At 42.2% G+C, this 17,218-nt stretch overlaps 1 protein-coding gene and 1 pseudogene across 1 annotated transcript in view; both read right to left on the bottom strand.

Annotated features, from left to right (window-relative positions):
- The window catches only part of LOC144767141 (protocadherin gamma-A10-like), a 458,767-nt gene that overhangs the window by 144,528 nt on the left and 297,021 nt on the right, over window positions 1-17,218 (bottom strand). The gene's annotated exons all lie outside the window — the stretch shown is intronic.
- Window positions 12,926-15,619, bottom strand: LOC144767169 (protocadherin gamma-A11 pseudogene; annotated as a pseudogene).

Here is a 17,218-nt window from a genome sequence, read left to right as displayed (position 1 = left end):
TCTGGTCGGGACTCGCCGCGTTCCTCCACCGACTCGTCTGGATGCTGGACCGCAACCTCCGTCTCCTCCGTGGGCCTGAGGGATACTTGAAGCAGAAATATCTGCACGTGCACGGTATGGTTCCGTCACGGCTGCAGAGGATCAGGGGGCCTGCGTGGCTTCTCCGGCACGTGGGGAAAGGGCAAGTCCCTATTCGGGCGCCATTATGTGGTAAATAAATAAATAATACCTCTATTTTTGACTGGATATAACAATAACAGATAGCTCAATAAATAAGAGTCAAGATTCGAGGTAGTAGGAGTTTGCAGGTTTAATACAGCATAAAGGACAGGAACAGGACAACCTGCACAGGAATAGGATGGCAGCTAGCTAGCAGGGGGGCCCCGACAGCTGTCGGGCAGGATCTGGAATGAGCGCGCTAGCTTTTAATAACAATACACAAGTATATATACTAAAACAATTGCATTACAATACATACAATAGGCGGAACAGTGGGTGGGGCCTGTAACAGTCGCGAAAGATAAGGGTGAAAGTAGGTGTAACAAGAGGCGTGAACATAGACATGTGATGTAAACGTAACAGAATATGTCATAAATGGGGCGGAAACATGGAGGGGGCTACCTAAGGAGCCGGGACCTCTAACCTAGTGGTGCGCGCAAGCTGACGATGACGTGTTACTAGGGAGAAGCTGGGGGCTATGACTTCTGCGCTAGAAGAAGAGACTGAAGTCTGGAGAGTCAGAGCGACATGTACCTAAACACTATCTAGTATCTGATGTTTAGAGAACATATTGATAGAATCCAAAAGTTATCGGGGCAAAGGCTAACAGATTCTAAGACGGGTGCATGCATTATTCTACATGTAGTGCGTGTTGAGGAATATTAAATGACCATTAATACAGTATTTCTCTTACATGGAGACGTAAAGGCTAGACCATGACGGAAACTATTGATGCGATTCAGTAGCTTAGGAATGCAGAGAAGGAGGGCTGGACTGATAACTGGAATCATAACATACTCTCGGCAGACTGGCAGGCAGAGCCAGGCCGAGCCGGGCACTGTGAGGCAGGAAGTAAGTGAAGGGTCAGGGATACAGGTGGGGGCTGTATCGCTCCTCGAAGAGGGTTCAGGAGACAGGAGCTGAATCTGAGTCCGGGCCCTTTTGAGGCCTAGAAACGGGGACTTTTCAATGAAATAACGTGCACACTGAGAAACGTGGCAACGTAGCTTTACATAGGCCTAATATTCGTTGTATTCACGAAAACTGGGAACTAGCCTACTAGAGATGGACACAACTGTAATTGCGTCTTTAATCGAAGATGGGGAATACATATGCATATTAATCATGCACATACAACATAGGATGGGGAACACGTAGGGACACAGAACATGGCAAAATTTACTTTTCCACACAAGGAAGACATGGCTTGGCAGTTCGGGCTGGACTGTTCCCATGAGGCACAGGGTCAGACTGATTTGCATATGGCCATGTCTGAACTGGGGTGGCGGAGTGAGCTACAGAACGGTGATGGATTAAACCCAGATCAGTTGACTGGGGGTGAGTGTTTGTATTGTCAACACTCCGTCCATCATCACCTTTGGTTTTTCTTTGTTCGCCCTAAGTTGGCAGGGTATGCTCAGACGTGAGTCCCTTGCTCACTTTGCCACTGGAGTCAAGCAAGCCCGGCTGAAGACGGCTGTAATGCCAGAAACCCGTCCTGGGAAGCTTGATTCCGGTCCAGGGAAGACATGGCTTGGCAGTTCGGGCTGGACTGTTCCCATGAGGCACAGGGTCAGACTGATTTGCATATGGCCATGTCTGAACTGGGGTGGCAGAGTGAGCTAAAGAACGGTGATGGATTCAACCCAGATCAGTTGACTGGGGGTGAGTGTTTGTATTGTCAACGCTCCGTCCATCATCACCTTTGGTTCAACCAATGGCCCCCAGCAGCACATGGTCTTCAACTTTACGCATGATGGAAAAATATTACTTTAAAACACAGAAATTCACTAGTTATATTTAGCACAGCTAACTATAACTTGCGCCCGCCATGCACTGCTTATGACCTAACAAATTACATCACTCATGACATGTTCTATCAGTTCACTGATGGCATCTCAAATGACATAATTGATGATATCACTGATAGCATCATCCAATAAGTGTTTTAGTTATCGTTTAAGTAGTAAGTATCATATTACTTCTCTACCTAATTTTTACAGCCTGTGTTCAACTAATGGGTGTGAGTATTTACAATAAACATGTGCTTCTAATGCCTTGCAGTGTTGTGTGAAAATATGTTCACCCTAAAACACTCTCTAAGAGCCTGTAATGGCCGAACCACATCTGACTCTCCTGGTAAGTATATTTTTAATAGGGTCAGCCACTCATCAAATCCTAGACTACATCCTGGCAGAAACTAGGATGTGGCATAGGGTTGTGACTAGGCTGTCTTGCCACGACACGACAGCAATCATAATGCTTTAACTTTGGAGTTACTTTTGTCAGACACAGGGGGAAATCCTGACTCATCCACAACAAAAGACAATAGACTAACTCTTAATAATGGTAGTCGGAAAGTAAAGAGGGGGTGGATTGAACAATCACCAAAATAATGACCTCCTTATTTGATTCTATCAAACCTACTCTTTCGGAACAAGTAAAGCTCTCAGCTGCAGATGGTATTGTTGTGTCTGTAGTAGATTTTGCAAAGATCCATGAAGTCTTGACCACTAAACTGGTGGATATATTCTGACCAGTGGGTACTCAGGGGGGAGGGGCAAAGGTAAAGCGGTTCTCGTTCAATGATAGTTGTCAGTAGGCAAAGAGGACCTTGATAGCGGCTAAAAAAAACAAGATTATAACCCAAATCAAAACAGTGAGGACTTTTTATAAAGACACTATTGCACTTGCAAAAAATCTTGGGAAATGGACCAATGGACAGCCCTGAAACAGGCTCTAATGGTCAAGGACATGAAAGCCTTCTGGAACATCGTAAGCAGAGGTGGTAGCAATGGAAAGGTGGCCCTGTAGCCAAACATAGCAGCTGACAGCTGAAAAGAGCATTTCCAGGCTCTTTATACTGCATTTGAGGCTGATGTCAGTATTCAGAGCTTAGCAACCCAGCCATCACAAAACTCCTATGCAGAGGCCCCTGAGTTCACTTTGGCAGAAGTTACCAGAGCTGTAACAAGAATAGCCCCTGGCAAATCCCCAGGATTGGATAAGGTACATGGGGATCTTTTCCATGCCAAGCCTAATATTTGGGGGGGGCTACTTTTGGGTGCTTTACAAAGCTATATTATAAGGGATGGCACTCCCTGCAACCTGGGCTGGAGCTGAGATTCTTCCTGTATATAAAAAAGGGTCTCCCCTATTACCCTTTAACTATAGACCGATCAGGTTGATCGATGTATCGCAAACCATTTTTGCCAGGATCCTAAAGGATCGTCTACAGACCTGGTAAGAAGAATATAAGGTCATGAGTCCCCACAAGCTAGTTTCAGGGAAAAAACATCCACCATCGACCAAATTGTTAGGCTCCAGGTCCTTTACTGGAAAACAGTGTACTTGGAAGGTGATAGTCTCTATTTGGTCTTTGTGGATCTTAAAGGTGCCTTTGATCTGGTCCCTAGAGATGCCCTCTGGCTGGTATTGAGCGACCTTGGAATCCCCTAATATCTTTTGAACATGTGTAGAAGACTGCATGAAGGCGACTACGCCAAAATTAGGTAGGAGAAGCAAGGGGCACTCACTCCACCTATCCCAATTAACAGAAGAGTTAGACAGAGTTGTGTGCTTGCCCCTACCCTATTCTGCATTTACATAAATGGACTGGTTGGTGCGCTAAGCGGACTGAAGGATATAGACACCCTTAAGTTAGGGCACAATTTAATCCTGCAATGATGTATACAGATGACGCCCTTCTGCTGTCAAAATCTCCGATGGGCATCCAAAGAATCCTTGACGGGTTCTGTGAGTTTTGTAGTAATAGGGTGCTGGAGATCAATATACAAAAGACAAAATATATGGTCTTCAATCCCGCTTGCACAACCCACCCCAATTCGCACATGAATGGCATCCAACTTGAGAGGCTATCTGTTTTTGACTACCTAGGTCTCACCCTAACGGAAAAATGGACTGGGTGCCACAAATGGATAAGTCAAGCCATAAGTTAGCACAGACCGGTAGAGCGCTGGCCAACCTATACAGAAAATCTTTTCATAAGCCTGTAGGACTGGTCATAGAGATCTATAAAACCGAATTAAGAGGTGCTGCTATATATGGGGCCAAACTGTTGGGTCACTGTCTTCCTAAAACCATTATTTAAACTGAGAACAGTTTTCTTAAACAGCTGTCCGGTCTACCGTTGAGTTCCCCACTAGTTTCACTGCGTTTGGACCTTGGGGTGAGACCCATTGTAGAAGAAAGTGGTTGTGGACCCCAATTATTTTGGCAGAGATTATGGGTGACCCCTGAACTGGTCGAATATAGGTCTGACCTTCAAGAACTCCTGGGACTCCCTGGTACAGGTAAATTGGCTTGGTTTGTACACATTAAGGAAGGCCTCCATACCATAGGTAGAGATACTCTATGGAGCAACCAAGAGATAGCTTGTGCTGCAATTTCACGCAAACAACTAGATAGCAGCTACAGTGGGAAGAAAACTCGCCCAACTCCATGAAAACTCTGCCACCGGTTCTTTAACATTTACAAGTGTGGAAATAAAGGATACTTACAATCGGGAGCCATGCTTAGATGAAATACAACCGGCTCAAGCTAGGAAATTGTATGTACAATTCAGGCATGGCTCTCTCCTTCTGCATGCATTTACTGGATGTATGTCGTTACCACGCATACTTTTACAACGCATGCCTTTACCACGCAACTTTTACAACGCAAGTCGTTACAACGACTTGCGTTGGGGGGCGCTGGATACTGAATAGTTTAATTTACTATTCCAACTCCAGTCCCCGTGGATAGTAGGGAAGGTTTTGGATAGTAAATTAAACTATTACCTATCCTAGAGCGCCCCCCAGCGCAAGTCGTTGTAACGATTTGCGTTGTAAAAGTTGCGTGGTAAAGGTAGTGCGTGGTAAAAGTTGTGTTGTAAACGCTGTTTACCGCATTTACTAATACATGGTCCAGCATTTCTGCCCTGGGGTGCCAAGCATGCAGTAGGGGAGAAGAGACTGAACTCCATGTATTTTTCTTTTATCTGGGATATCAAAAAATTAGACAAAGATGGTTGGTATAATTGTGCAGCAATCTAGGTACACGGCGCTGTGAAGAAGCATTTAGGCTCCTAAAATACAACACTCAAATGCTAATTGTTCAAGCTGTATCCCATTTTCTAAGTTCTATGTGGTGGGTGCTAAAGGCTTTTTTAGGGCCCAGCAATGGAGTTAACACTGATTCACTTTTTATCTGTTACTGTAATAATTTTATTCTGTTTTATATGGGTTTTAGTTTTTTTATCTGTTCTAATAACTGCACGCATGTGTTTGTGGATACTCGTTTATGGTCCAAGGTCCGAAAAAAAGTAAGATTGGAATTGGAATTAGAAAATGTTATCTATCTGAGCCTTAGTGTCTCTCTAGCAACACAAAGGGCACTATTCATAAAGGTAATTCTACACATTCTGATTTACTACTATATAAATCTACTCCTGCACCTCGGAGTAACTTAACACAATTTTGCAATTCACTATGTCCAGGTGCAAAGTTACTCACAGGTGTAGCTTTAGATGCCTTCATTTCTGGGTGGGTCCTCACAGAGCAGGATGTACAAGTGGAAAGTTACTACTCATAATTTTTACACATAGCCTGAGGTCTCCGCCACTAACTTAGAGATATTATCATAGTAAATGGTAGAAACATATTTTAATGTTTATTAAAATAAAAATATATACATATTGTATGTTAAAATATTAATATTTATTTATTTTCTATATTTTAAATCTAGTTTAAAAACAATAAAATGTCTCAACACATTAACCGAAATGAGCATTATTTAAAATATTTTTAAATAATATAAACATAATATCACAAAAATACAAATATTTTATTTGATATGAAATAAAATATATTTAAAGGTATGCATAAAATAAATGTAAATACTAACAACTCTTTTTTTAACGTTTATTATAATTAAAATATCAAAATAACGCTATTACTTTTTCAATTATATATATTTTAAATGAAACAGAATAAATATATTTACAAGTCGAAATAATTGTATTTATATATGTTATTTATTGTTGGGTGTTATTTTAAGTCCATGCCTTATTTGTTTTATATATAAGTGTGTTGGTGTATCTGTGAGTGCCCATGCATGGTGCTGGAGTTAATTCAAGGTAAATCAAGAGTATGTTTACTACTGTTTTGGCAGCTATTTGGCTATATTTACTTTAGAAGTGCAGTTTGTGAATAGCAATGGAATTTCTGTTGTGAAGGGGTTGGTGTTTTGTTTTGGCATGTCAGTCCTCATACTCTACCTTACCCTTCCTAAACCCCTCTTACTTAGGTATAAGTGTTTCCCATTTCCAGCTACTTACCCTGTCCAAACCATATTCACTACTAAAACGTAGGCCTACATGTGTGGAAGTCTCCGCAGTTGTGGTGGAAATATCCAAACAGAAAAATCAGGAGAGGAGATTTCTGCCTTCAAGTTAGGGAATTGTCTTTTGCAGTATGTAAGTAGCGCTACTATAGTACTACTAAATGAATATCAAAATACAGTTTGAGAGCAGGTCCCCTAATATTCATAACGTAGATATACTTTGCAAAAGTTTCTTTAATAAGTTAAGTCACTGCACCTGCTACATTAATCATAATTGTGATACTTAAAGCAAAATCACTTTTTAATGTATGCATTGAGTGTTGGTGGAAGAGTAGTTTCAAAAGGAGTAATTATAGCAGGGACTATAGAAGTGGCAAGAATTACATTCTTGAATGTTGCCCCGAAAAATTACACTCTTTCAGCCCATCAACAAGTTTCAGACATCATTTCTTAAATTTGAAAGAATTTTCTACTTAGACAGCAAAAATGGAAAGTCACCTGTAAACACATTTTTTCTTTCTATTGCATACACTTTAATGAACCTCTGACATACTTTCGACATGAAACAGAGACTGAAGTACACATCCACTAACAGCTTCTCCGTCAATTATTTTATTAATGATTACACATGCTTTATTTGAGCTGAGAGGAAAATTACGTTTGCTATCTCTGCAAACCATTCAGTCATCAAGACTGATATTGTGTGACTACAGTGTATTGATTGAGTAGTTGTGTGGAGTGCCTTGGATATGCCTATGTTTGTAGCACAGTGATAGCAAATCATACAACAAATCTTCAGTAGGTTGGATGCCATGAACACATGAGGAAATGTGAGGGTTTCCTGGTGGTTAGAGAGAGGCAATGAATGTTATGTTATGTTATGTTATAAAATATTTCTAGAGCGCACTATCACCGATTGGTTGCTTGGCGCTGTGAGCAGCAATAACATGAACATAGAGGCAGAGAATTAAGGGAATGCTTGTCTGAATAGCCAGGTCTTCAAGGCTTTCCGGAAAGAGAGGAGGTCCTGACAATTCCGGGTCTCCACCGGGAGAGAGTTCCACAAGCAGGAAGCGAGGGTGGCAAACCTACGACCTCCTGCACGCTTTAGATTGAAAGAGGGCGACTGCAGGAGGTTCTGATGAATTTGGGATCTGTGTACACAAGTGAGCATCTTAGTGAATACGTAAGTAAATGAATGTGATGTGTGCGATCAATTTGATGTAATTGGGAGTTTGTGTGATGACATGTGGTAGATAAATATACCCTTCTATGTATACCTATTGAAGAACATTTACTGTTGTAGAAACATACTGTTTATTGTATTAATTGCAAACACCATGAAAATGCTGCGTTCATATTAAACCAGAGACTCTTGCACTCTTGCTCAAGATTGCAAGAGTCTCCTACTTATACCACTGTCTGTTAGCCATTTTGCTCAAGGTATTCCATCTGGAATACAAGGTATCAGATTTGCCAGCAGTGCTCAGTGTGCATGCAGCCCATTATCTTGCATGGGGATCAATTCAAGAAACAGAAGGTAGAAAATAAACATGCATATGTTCCCTGACCTGTAGGGCTTGTCTCCTGACCCTCTCTTCTGTGTGGCTCCTTCAGTGTGCAAACTCAAACTCTGACCTTTTATGAACTTGAGTTTGCAATTATTTAAACTGCTGGTGACCACCAAAGTTTAAAGAGCTGCATGCCGCAGAGGGTTTTATGTGTGTGTGTGTATGTGTATGTGTGTGCATGTGTGTGTGTGTGTGTGTGTGTGTGTGTGTGTGTGTGTGTGTGTGTGCATGTGTATGTTGAATAGAGAATGCTCATCCAAGGGGCAAAGCAGAGTAGAGTGTGTGAATCCATACTACTGTTAGTCTACTGTTCGTGCTTGCTTAGTGACTATCTTGGTCTGCAAGTCCTCAGGACGGTGAACAACACTTACAACGCAACTTTTACATCACAGAGCCTTTACAACGCAACCATTACAACGCAAACTATTACAATGCATTGCTCTGGGGGGCGCTCTAGGATAGGGAATAGGTTAATTTACTATCCAATAACCTTCCCCAGTGTCCACGGGGACTGGTGTTGGAATAGTAAATTAAACTATTCACTATCCAGCGCCCAAAAGCACTATGCGTTGTAATGGACTGCGTTGTAATACTTGCGTTGTAAAGGCATGCGATGTAAATGCATGCGTTGTAATGTCATTCATCCCCTCAGGACTTAACTCATACCTTGGTGAAATTTGCTGAGTTCAGTATGCTAGGCAGCCTACCAGGTTTGAATTTCTCCCTCCACTATCATTCCAATACAGGTGGTGAAACATGCTACTCAGCTTTTGGCATCATGTATAATAAAGTTTCAAAGGACTTTAAGCCTAATTGCCTGAGTTTCTCAGGGGTATTTCTACAAAGTGTCCTCCAACTCTTTGTACCAGACCTTAATGTGACAAATAAGCCATGTCAATAAACTCCCACAGTAACTCGCCTTATTAACCTCTGGCCGCGGCGTAATTCTGCCGCGGCGCTGGGGGGTAGGGGGGCCGTGCGGCGCCGCCATGCTCGTGGCGGAACCACTCCGTCACGAGCCACAGGCATGCTGTGCCTGTGACGGAGTGGTTCCGTCACCACCCCGCCCGCTCAATAAAACTGCTGCGCAGAATTCCTGTAGCGTGGCGGCCGTGCCGTGACGGAACCACTCCGTCACAAGCACAGCGCGTCCGTGGCTCGTGACGGAGTGGTTCCGTCACGAGCACGGAAGGGGTTAAAGGGAAATGATGATTGACCAAAGCTCGCCTAAAATTCTTCTTTGATATCAAAGGGGCATAAAGGAATATTGCCTTGTACCAGCGAGCACTGAGACAATGCTAATTATTAGTAAAAGGAGGGTGTGTTCCGCTCAGAAAATGACAGATCATAGGGAAAATGCAAATATAGATATGTATATTTTGTCTTCACTAACATTCAATTTTCAAATCTGGTAACGCTATTTTGGGATCTATCTATCTACAAATCTATCAATATATTGAGAAGCACACATACAGTCAGGGGGTTCGGTGGCATACAGAAATTGGGGTAAGCTACCCACAAGAGAACGAAACTAGAAAATAGGGAACAATAGACAACAGAAATCGAGAAACAATACAAGGGAGGATTGTATATTTGCATAAAATCATAACTCTATTGCATGTAACGTCCAAATATACTGTCTTTGACCAAATGTTTTCAATTGTTTTGCCAAAGCTCTTGTAGTAAATTAAACAGTAACGTGCATTTGCTACAAAACTGCTTCAAAGAGAATAATGTAACAAAAAATTCAACTTTGAGTATAACTAACAGGCTTGTTTCTGTAGCAAATGTCCATTCCAGCCATAATCTACTGTAGTCACTTCTGCATTTATGTTTCAAATGTCCCCTGCTAATTTTATATTAAAATCACAAACCCATCTCAAGCGATTATAGAGATTCAACGCAATGGTACTGAAAGGTAAGCTGCAACAGAAGGTTCTAGCTAAGCGCAAGCCAAACACTGGACTCTGGCTCAGCTTGAGGTTCTCTTAGATCCTCGAGCCCAAAATGAGCCAAGTTTTCACGTGGGTTAACCTTCGCACCCAAGCTGTAATATTATACACCAAGAATTAAAGACAACACACTAACCTTTGATGTAAAAGGGGAGAAAGAGATACCCTTCTAATAGCCTAATTAGAGCTTCCCCGCTTAACCAAATTGTGTGACCCTAGGTAAATACTTTATTTCAATGAACCTACCTTTATTTTCATTATCACATAGGAAGCACCTTCAAATATATAAATTGAAGGTGCATTGAAGGTGCATATATCAATTGAAGGTGCAATTGAGTGAACAGACTACAATTAGGGTTGGGTGGAACTCATGGACTTTCACTCTGCGGAATTCTGTGGATTTACCTGAAAACTCTACAAGATTCCGCAGAGTTCTGCAAACGGGAAGAATTAGGCGTGTCGCACTGTTCCTACTAATTTTTAGAGCTGAGAGCTCGTGCCATGCTAAAAAATTAGTGTGAATGTCATTACACAGCGTGGCAGAGGGCTATGCTTCTCGAGTAGACTTTGTTGTTGCTGGAGTAGATTTTCTACTCAAGAGGCAGATTTTGTACTATAAACAATAGCAACCGTCCATGACAGTCTGCATTGGGGTACTCTCGCCGGGTGCCCGACTAGCAACCGATAATTACAATAGCAGATGCCAAATCTCACTCGCCCACTTACCCTTGGCTTGCCATGCGCAAGAAAAAACTCTGCCGCTCTGCACTTGGTGGCATTTTCACGGAACTCCAGCAAAACTCTGCTGACAGAATTTAATTTATCTCCCACCCCTAACTATAATGCTTCTCCACATATATTAATCATCTAGGGTGCAGATGACAACCGACTTGTCTCTTACGTCATTTATGTCATTCTCATGGAGGAGGGATGAGGCAAAAATGTTTCTAAGTTTGTGTTTTAATGAATGCTTCTTAAAACAGTGATATAACCTGATGCACCAAGGTGAAACAATCCCACGGGTTAGACAAACACATTTTTTCATAAACGTTTAAGATACTTTATCACATTTTTAAATTAGGTTTGTTATGCAATTTATATGCCAAATATTTTCTTGACTCAGTTTGTGCACGGAACCTCTAAGCCAAGCCTGACACTTGGCTTTGCTCTTTCTATTACTTTTTTGGCTTGCCCACCTCTAGTGATAATACCATGAAAAGAGTTGGTTTGTTGTTGCTGGAAATCCAGTGTAGTAGAAGCTGGGACTCTTGGAACCACCAGGGGGGCTCTAGTTACAATCCTAGAACTGTATTAGCAACAGAGACACATTGTGGCTCAGCATGAGAACTGCAGATAGACTGAAAACAGCTCTCAGAAGCCACTCACAACAATCAAAATAAATTCAATTAAAAAACACAAACCGACATGAAGCTGCTAACTATGTTTACATCTAAGAAAGAAAAAGGTTCAATTTTCAGATCCATCACCAGAATTTGTGCAGCCTAACGAACTCAAAATGTAGATAATTCTCTTTTTTCACAATTTTTTTATTACATGACATGTAATTTTAACCTGCTGCCAGAAATCGAATTATAGTAATCACTGTATGCAAGAAACTTTGAAGATTCAAGCAGACAAGAAATTAATTAGCAAATAACGCATTGTGGACTTTGACAAGGAATGTTACCGCTGCGTAAGGAAGAAAAAGGTTGTCATATAACCAGCAAACTCATGGACCAGACACAGGTTGTGGCACTAGGTATTTAATCACCATTTAATCGAATTGCAGTGTTATCCCTATAAGCCATGCTGAACAATGCTAATAAATCTAAAAAGGCATATTTTGAATTGGCCTTACTTGAAGACATCTTGCCATGTGATAAGTTGAACGCATAATGAGTATAATGTTTGGCATTTGTGATTGATAGAGGCATGATCTCAAATCAGTTTTCGGGCAATAGTAGTTGCATAAAAAATTCTGGCAGAGTAATCTACATAAGTACAAAATGTTAAAGAAAGGCTAGCATTTAGAAAATTCTTTTCACAGTAAATACGGAATGCAGCTTGAAAAATATTGCAGAAAATCACCATAGCAGGCAACATTCAATTAATGGAGGGTTCCGCTTCACTACTGAGAGTTAACATACTTTTAGTTTATAACAAATAATTCATATTTAATTCAGAAGACTGAATTTGCCTCATCTCACACCCAGAGATGCAATAAGTCTCACTCTGGGTCATACACAACCTGTATGAGGTGTGCGTGAGTGCAACAGTGTGGCTATACAGTTTGGAGATCATGTTACTTTGAATGACTGAGTAAAATGTTGTGTTGTTTGACATTCCTAGTGTTGTGTAAAATCATTCAGGACCGTTAAAGCCGGGAACTGGGAAAGTCATTAATGCACATCTTGTCTTTCATTAACAGGTGTTAAGATAATCTATCTTGCAGCTTGTTACATATTGTTTAGTATAATGGGATGATTTTGAATGTCAATTGTTGCCACTTTTCTAGTTTGGGTTAGGAGAAAGGCTTCAATTGTTTACATTGAGTCTTCTAAACAAGAATACATTAACCTGTTGCATGCTCGCGTCGGCCATAGCACGACCAACGGCCGACGCAGCCCCACCCACTCCGTGGAACGCCCGCACTGCAGCGGAATGTCCGCCGCAGTAAATGGTTTAATGAAGCACATTTGAACTCAAACGATAACATTTCAGACCTACATAAATTGATACATGGCTTAACATAATGTAAAATAATAGATTATGCTGTCTGCAGTTCACGCGTGGGAACTTTTATCAGGCAAAACATGATGCATTGTTGATTTTCAGTTAAGTTCAAAAAAGTAACATTCCTACCTGAATAAAAGGCTGATCCTCTTTTCCAATACATAAAAAATCATCAATAAGCACGGACCCTTGATTCTCAAAGTTCTGATTTCCTGAAAGAGTATTTGAATCGCTTGAAATGGGAATCTTAAACTGGCTGTTAACTGAATCTGTTGTTAAACATACATCGTGGGAATACGTCTGCAGAAAAGCTCTGACTCCATCAATACCAACAAAATGGGAGGCAGAAAGTGCGTTGAAATTAGCACCGGTTGTGTCTCGGAGCTGAGATTCCCTCCAGCGGTGAAGCCTGATCGCCAAAAGAAGAATGATCAGGAAAAGGAACAAGAAGGAAACAACAGCAACAGAGATCACCAGATACAGGGTGAGGTTTGATTCCATGTCTGCCGGAGCCGAAGGGTAACTTATATCATTAAGCATTTCCGGCATACTGTCTGCCAACACTACGGTGACTGTAACGGAAGATGAGAGAGGGGTTTCTCCATTGTCCTTCACTAAAACCACCAGAAAATGTTTTATAGCATCTTTTTCCATAATTGGTCGTGCTGTCCTGATTTCTCCAGTGTGAACACCTAAAGTAAACAGCCCCTGGTCTGTGGACTTCAGCAGATGGTAGGAGAGCCAGGCATTTTGCCCAGAGTCAGCATCGTCAGCCACCACTTTAGTGATCAGATAACCTGGTTCAGAGGAACGAGAAGCCATCTCCACCCCAGAGGAGCCATCTGTAGTGGGTGATGGGTATAATATTTCTGGAGTGTTGTCATTCTGATCCTGTATGAAGAATGTCACAGTGACATTACTCATCAGAGTTGGAGATCCGCCATCTTGAGCTTTCACTTCAATCTGAAACTCTCTGAAATCTTCAAAATCAAAGGAACGAAGTGCATAGATCACACCAGATTCAGAGTTAATGGATATGTAAGAAGAAAGTGGAACCTCTTTATTGAGCCCTTCAGTAATGGAATAAGTGATTCTTGCATTCAGACCAATATCCAGATCGTTTGCTCTTGCTGCAAAAATAGAAGTTCCTGAATATATATTTTCCATTATATAGGCATTGTATGAGGGGCGATCAAATACTGGGGGGTTGTCATTCTCATCTGTGATCTGTAAATGTAGTGTTTCCTCTTTAAACAATGGGGGAGATCCGTTGTCTGTGGCTTTGATTGTTATGTTATATTGTTGGACTTCTTCCCTGTCCAACAGACCACTAGTCACCAAACTGTAATAAGTTCCAATCGACTTCTTTAAATGAAAGGGGAGATGAGGAGGGAGGGAACAAGTAACTTGCCCATGTTCTCCCGCATCTTGGTCAAATACCCGCAGAAGGGCGATGACTGTGCCCACAGGGCTATTCTCTGCAACTTGATTGAGTAGAGAGGACAGTATGATCTCTGGGGTATTGTCATTCACATTGATAACTTCTATCAAAACTTTGCATTTTGAAGAAAAACTTCCATCACTCCCACGAAGCTCTAATTCGTAAAACTGTTTGACTTCAAAATCCAGGTTATCTCTCAAAATTATTTCTCCCGTTTTAGAATTCAATGTGAATGTTTGTAAATCCGTGACCCTACCGTTACTAAATGAATAAGTTACTTCTGAGTTTAATTCCTGATCAATGTCAACAGCTCTTACAGTCGTCACTGTAGTTCCCTTTGGCACGTTTTCCAACACACTGACTTTATAAACAGACTTGTCAAATACGGGGGCGTTGTCATTGGCATCAAGGACAGTGACCTTGATCTGTGCTGTCCCTGACCTTGCAGGTTTTCCTCCATCTATGGCAGTGAGGATCAATTGGTGAATATCTTGTTCTTCCCGGTCCAGTGAATTCTCCAGGACCAGCGCTGCATGCTTTGTGCCATCTGCTCTTAGGTTTACATCCAGGGTGAAGTGCTTATTAGCGCTCAGCTGATAGTGCTGGAGAGAATTATTTCCAACATCTTCATCTCGAGCGCCTGGAAGCTCAAATCGTGCACCAGGCACTGTGTTTTCAATGACCTGTAGTTCAATTTGATCAGCAATAAACGTGGGAGAGTTGTCATTAATATCTTGGATTTCTATTTCTACTGCATACACTTTCAAAACTCTTTCTAAAATAATCTGTATTTGTAACAGACAAGGGACAGCACGTCCACACACCTCCTCCCTGTCAATCCTTTCATTGACGATTAAATGCCCCTTAACTGAGTTGAGAGCAAAATACTGCTTCCTACCTCTGTACTCAATCCGGGCTCCTCCCTCTGATAATTCCTTTGTATCCATCCCCAGATCCAGAGCCACATTCCCAACAAAAGAGCCTTTCCTCATCTCCTCGGGAATGGAATAACGCAGCTGCCCGGAAGCGGCTCCACAGACTGTCAGCAGAGCAACAAGAAGCAGCAGAGGAGCCCCGGAGTAACAGCGCCTCGAAGCCTGAGCCCCGGAGTAACAGCGCCTCGATGCCTGAGCCCCGGAGTAAGTCCGCATCGATGTCTGAGCGCCGGAGTAACAGCGCCTCGATACCTGATCCCCGGAGTAAAAGCGCCTTGGTGTCTGAATTCCGAAGTCACAGCCTTTCGGTGGCTGATCCATGGCGAGCTGCGGAGTCTTCTGGATTACCAGTGGTTCCGATATTAGGTTATGATTTTCCGCACTAAACCTACGAAAGGAATCCCTCCTCCAATCCGTCAACTGCATTCTCGCTGTGTTTGTACCACGTGGTCTACAAAAGATTACCTGTTATTCTTTACTTAGTGAACAGCGGCGCTCAGTGTCCTTCGCAATAACTGCAAGAAGTGAAACTCTTGAACAATATGGGTAAGTGTATGTTCATAATTCGGTCTACTTAACATGAAGCGCCACTACCTGAGGTCAGAGAAGGGCGCAGTTTTTCTAAGATATACATTAGGCATGTTATACCATTGTCGCGTGCAATCCTCGTGAGGATCTGTTATACGAGGAGTGCGCCGAAACATCAAGTAACGTTGGTCTATGGCTTTTGGAGACAGTGCGCGCCTGCCTGCGCCCTCTGTTGTTTATATTTGACTAATTCGTACTCATTCAGCTCCATATATTTGTTAATATATTTTATGGCTCGATTATTAGGTTCTTCTGATAGGAGAGACGATAAAGATTCCATTGGTCACGTGTCTAGTTTGCTACTGAAACTACTGATCTCTGTTCTCCACAATACAGCTGTGATCTCGCGTGGTGTGCTGCGGCTCTCAATTTATTGCTACTATATAAGTGAATCAGAGAGGCAACGTCCACACTATTGCTTGAGCGCCAGGGGTTCTCAGAGAGGTTAAGAAGAACTTCGGGATTTGGCTGTTTACTCTATGTATCTGAGTTAATAATGCACGATACATCACATCCATGCCACAAGTCTGATACACCCCATCTCTCTGAGTAAATGCAGGGGCAAGCAAAGTTGCAGTCACCCGGTAGTTAATTTGGAGAAAAAAAAATTATGTCGGGTTCGCCAGGAGACAGCTTGCATCAACCCCATTGCTCCTATTAGCGCCGCCTATAACAGAAGTAACTACTAACCAAGAAACCCTTCAAGTGGAGAAGACGTGGCATAATGGCCAAAGCCGCCGATCTTGGAGCTGAGGAACCAGGCTATAGTCTCGGCATTGGCTCACTATCCTGTTATTCTGGTTAAAGCACTTAATCTCGAGCGCCTACAAAAAATGAACGTGTCCTTAATTGGTGCTCATGAGCAGCGCTCTAATACCTTTGTGTCAAAGCCATTGGCCTATAATAAGCACCCGATCGTAGAATTCGCAATGTATCACAGATGTACTGCCTTTTGAAAGCATCTCAAAATATATAGTTTGTAATAAAAACTAAATGGACTGACATAAACAAGCCAATGGTTTAAGTAGACCACTCTATGTATATTTTAAACAGCAGTTCAGGCAGGCAGCTGTTCTATGAAGCCAGACCTAAAAAGAGCAGCGTTCCCACTACCAGCACCTCCCGAGGCTCACCAAGCACTTTAAACACTGTGCCATGCTGACATTACCCATCTCCCGGGAATGTTGCCCCTGTTGGATCCCTCTTGTGAACACCCCTCTGACAATCACCCACCCTCCTCGTCAGCTCCTACCATTCTCGCTCCGCCTCTTCATGACCCAAGACGTTCCTCCCGTCAGTGGCAGGGACATTTGTAAGCTGAAAACAGCCCCGCTGTCTGGGACTCAGCGTGAAAACTTGGGAAGTTTGTCATACTCAAGAAACGTCTGGCTTCAAACCCAAGATTCCCTTCACCAGCGCCTGACTATGCATAAGGAG

Source organism: Lissotriton helveticus, chromosome 7, assembly GCF_964261635.1.
Source record: "Lissotriton helveticus chromosome 7, aLisHel1.1, whole genome shotgun sequence".
NCBI classification, from domain to species: Eukaryota; Metazoa; Chordata; class Amphibia; order Caudata; family Salamandridae; genus Lissotriton; species Lissotriton helveticus.
Note: the sequence above shows the minus strand (reverse complement) of the source record. Positions and strands in the feature narration are given on the sequence as shown.